This window comes from Heloderma suspectum, chromosome 4 (assembly GCF_057233095.1).
Source record: "Heloderma suspectum isolate Gila_16-S chromosome 4, 16-S_ref, whole genome shotgun sequence".
NCBI lineage: Eukaryota > Metazoa > Chordata > Lepidosauria > Squamata > Helodermatidae > Heloderma > Heloderma suspectum.
The window spans coordinates 60,132,932-60,137,700 of record NC_139461.1 but is presented as its reverse complement, the minus strand read 5'-3'; positions in this window follow the sequence as shown (position 1 = coordinate 60,137,700).

Genomic DNA, 4,769 nt, shown 5'->3' with positions numbered 1-4,769 from the left:
TGGACAAATTCCTGGAGAAGGCTATGAATGGCTACGAGTCCTGATGGCTATATGCTGCCTCCAGTATCAGAGGCAGTATGCCTCTGTATACCAGTTACTGGGGAACATGGGTGGGAGGGTGCTTTTCATGCCCTGCTTGTGTGTTTCCCACGAGCAGCTGAATGGCCACTATGTGAACAGAATGCTGGTCCAAATGGACCCTTGGTGTGATCCAGCATGGCTCTTCTTATGTTCTAATTAAAAGATAATAGTAATATGATTTTTAATGTTATGGGGCAGTGGGGGAGTTAAGGATCTCTCTTCAAGAGTGACTTTTTATCTTTGACAGATGCATTCAAATTATTAGCTTAATTAAAACATCTCTATACTGCCCTTCAATTCAAAATTTAATGAGCAGGTTATATAATACACACAATAAAAACACAGAAAGGCAGTGCTAAAAACAATCACACTAGGAGGAAAATACTTCAGAAGTTAAAAACAGAAGTTATATAATGACACTATGACAGACAGGACACTCATGCACACTTCTCAGCCTAGCACTTCAGTTGGTTTCTTCTGTAGCCAGAAATACCTCACAAGACCCAAGTTTCTCTTCTTAGTAATAAATAAGTTTTATCTAAAATTTTACTTTGACAGTTATACTTTTTTTTAATATTTTGAGTTTAAAATACTTCTATTGACATCACAGACATATTTCTGGTTGTGGGGCATTTTAATATCCCAGGTTACATTGGGAAATGGCTGGGGGTAGTAAAATGCCCCCCAAATCCATGTGTGTATATTTTTATGTGCTTTGGATTAGGTTAAATCACATTAAGTATACTTCAGTTTCCATCCTCAAATATTTCAAGCCTTGTGGTGTATTAGGATAAAAAATTAACATTAAAAATTACCATTAAAATCAACATTTTAACATGTTAAAATTAACATTAACATACTTTTTTTAAGCTTTGTTGTTTACTAAACACAACTAAAATAAACGTGCTAAGCTAGATCACTTTTTAGGGCATCAGAAAATTTTCCAATGCAAACCGATTTTTTTCCTATGCAATTTACTCATTTCAGTGTTCCAATTCAAAAACTCCCAGAAAACCCACATCACTACTTCCAGAAACGCTAAAAAAAAAGGAAGAGGTAATTTCTCAAGACCAACTGTGGTTTTCTGCCCCTTCCACCAATAGCAACCTTTTCCCCCTGCCCACCATTACAGATGAAGAATGCCCAGATCTAGCTTTAGGTGTAGCACCTGAGTGTAAGCATCTTCTTGAAATGCTTCAGTAGTGTGCTACTTCAGGAGCTGGGCCTTTGGGAGTACTCTGCCAGCAGCATTGCCCCTGCCACTTTTCCATTTTATATTTTGAAACGGAGCCTTTGCAGTGGCTCATCCAGCATCAGAATAGCATAAAAGACTCTCAATGCCAAAAAGAATACCTGGTGTACATACTAGAGCTGTGCACAAATGTCCTCTCAAAATTTTCCAGCCTATTTGTGGGCAGAGAAACTGGGGGGACAATTTCACTGAATTTCTCCTAGGGGAGGAGAAATTCTCTAACAGTTTCTCACAGATAGAGCTCACTATTGGCAGGGGTTGTAGAACAGGTTCTGTCTTTTTTCCTAGGGGTTTTTGGTTTATTGCACTGCTTCTGTAGGTGGCAACAGCATCAATTGTGTTGAGGCTTCCACTTCCACTTTTTTGAGGCAGAATTTTGAATTTCTTTTGGTGGTATTTTTGAGCTTACCTAATTACTCTGAGGTGGCCAAAGCTGCTGTGTATGTTTTCTCTCTCTATTACACATCTTCCCATTGCTCTGCAGCCTCCCAGGCCACCTGCACTTTCTGAACTGAAAAAGCTCCATAGGAGAAATTGCCTCATGATGGGCCACAGAGATTATTATATAATTACAGACAGGACACTCATGCACGCTTCTCAGCCACCTCATAAGTAAGGTAAGCACAAGAACTTAAACCCAACCCTTGAGAATTTCTCCGAAATTTCTCCTCCTTTGAATTTCTTTTCGAAAGCCATTTCTTTTCTATCAAATTGAAAGAGAATGGAAAAAATGTGGGAGAAATTTTTGGCACAGCACTAGTACATATGGAGCAGAATAACATGGTAGAGTCCTGAGGGGGTATAAAGGATGGTATCATTGCAGACTATGGGCAACAACCACAATCTTGAATGATCCCCTAGAACAAAAATTTTCAGTAATCAGAAAACTAGTACAGCAGGGAATGGGCTGGGATCAAACCCCTGTCCAAGATATGCTAGTTTTTAAAAATGTTTTAACTTGCAGAAAGCTTGGAAATATGAAATATTAAATAAGCATCCTCCATCTACAGTCTAAATCAGTACAATCCACCACCTTATTCTGCTGCATATGCAGACAAAGGTATTATCACTTTTCTATCCAAGACTGAGCTAACCTTGGAGAAGGTTTGGTGCAAAATGTGTCCCAAACATAATAAACTGGGACATGGTCTCTTGAAATAGCAGGAGGGAAGAAATAGGAGGCAAATATCTCCAACATGGCTCTGTGAATATTTCCTAGAGTGGTTGCTCTCAGGGAGTATCAGCTTTTCCAAGGCTAAAGCCAGTTCTAACACTAATCCACAGACCCAGAGGAGTTCCTGCCCATCTCCACATTAAAAAAAACCTGCCCAGACATGTCTTTTAACAGCACGATAGCTGACACTACTGCAAATCCAAGCAAGTCACCTGGAAGATTGTACTGATGATCAATTTCTAAAGAAAGAAGAAGGCTGGGCCATAAGCATGCCTGGAAATTACACATTCTGGCTGCAAGCTGGCTATTCCACTTAACCCCATGGGAGCTTTGATTTGTTTACCAAGTGATGGGGTAAAATTCTACATTTTTATTTATTTATTTTATTTATTTATTGCATTTATATCCCGCCTTTCTCCTTCTCGCAAGGAACTCAAGGCGGCTTACATTATCCTCCTCCTCACCGTTGTATCCTCACAACAACAACCCTGTGAGGTAGGTTGGGCTGAGAGTCTGTGACTGGCCCAAAGTCACCCAGTGAGCTTCCATGGCCAAGTGGGGACTAGAACCCGGATCTCCCGGCTCCCAGTCCGTCACTCTCACCACTACACTACACTGGCTCTCTACATATGCCCAGAAACACTATTACTACTTTAGTGTGAAGGCCAAGACTTAGAAAACGTTAACCTACATTCCAGCACATATCCTTAGTTCAAATTAATCTTTAAATCAAAAGTCCTAACTGCAACTTGACAAAAAAAACAAAAACAACCTGCATAAACATTTTATCTGTTCTTCCTCTATCATAGTGCAGTGTTTTTGTTTGGGGCTTTTTTTAGAAACACGACTAATCACTCTGGAATTATGATGAGTGAAAACCATGTCAGTTTTTCCATTACCAAATAGTTAAGGATCCAGCTAAACCCCTCTTTTAAAGTAAGGAAAAAATGCCATCCAACGTACTGTTCAGTGCATTATGATGGGCCTTTATCTGTGCAAGCAAAGAAACCAAGCCGGATCATGGCTTGCTTCTGCAACGTAGCTGACAAGGTAAATACTCCACTATAGGAACTGTTAGACATTTCTATAATAAGGGCAGCAGTGTGTGCGATGTAAGCTTTCCTCTGGGAGGCTTTAGGAGTACTATTTATACAGAGTTATCAATGTGCATGGCATCTTTCAAAGTACATGAGAACTGTTCCCTGCCCTGAGGAGTTTGCAATCAGAGAGCCAGAACTAGACATGCTATTAAATTCATCTTTGCATTTAATATAGATGGTGTCTAAAAATGCAAAATTGCAGCTGCCAGAGGAGATGGGGCAGACAATACATTGGGATCACATTAGGGAGGGAGGGGAAGTTTAACCTTTTCTTCCCCTGCTGTAGTCCAGATGAAAATCACTCCTCCAAAGCTGCTTGCATTGAGAAGAAAGCTTCCATCCATTGGATAAGGTACAACAACAGGTGAGAGAGGAGGCCATTGTAGGAGTCAACATGAGAAAGATGACCAGAGTATGAACCTGAGATTTTGCTGAAGCCATGGAGAGGAAAGGCTGCATTTAAGCAATACTGTAAAGGAAAAAGAAACCTGAGTCGATGATAAGACTCAACATGGGAAGCAAAGGAGAGAGATGAGTCAGAGATAAAACCAAGACTTCATGCCTGTCCAAGAGGGTGGATGGTAAAGTTGTCCATAGATAAAAAGGGTATACAAGGAGAGGGAGGCTTAGAGGAATGATTCAGTCTTGGACACACAGAGATCTAGAGCTACTAAAATACGGTACAAACATACATTTAAGCAAATAACTGGAGAAGACTAGTTCTTGGAAAAACAAGAAAGTAGACAATATTGTATGCCAAGTATGATACATCAGTACTGCAGACAGGCAAGGAGTCAATGGGCTAGAGCTATGGGATAATAGTAGCAAAGAACCGAATCAAGTCTCATCTGCAGTAGACTAGAATCCATACACTCAGTTTCTGCTAACAAGCAGCACATTTTGAAGTTTGTGTCCATGGCCATGACAGCCTGAATTTTGCTTCCATGAAAAACAACACTTCCTCATATCTATAGAAGTGACCAGATTTCAATATATAGGCTACTTATGTGGCCCATGGCGCAACTGCAGTCATGAAAACCCCTACTCCTCCAATTATGATCAGGACACTATGTTGAGCTGTATGAATTCCAAAAGCAAAAAGCACACACTTCAAAGACAAATACCCTGGGAAACCCCTTATAAAACCAGAAGAACACTAGTT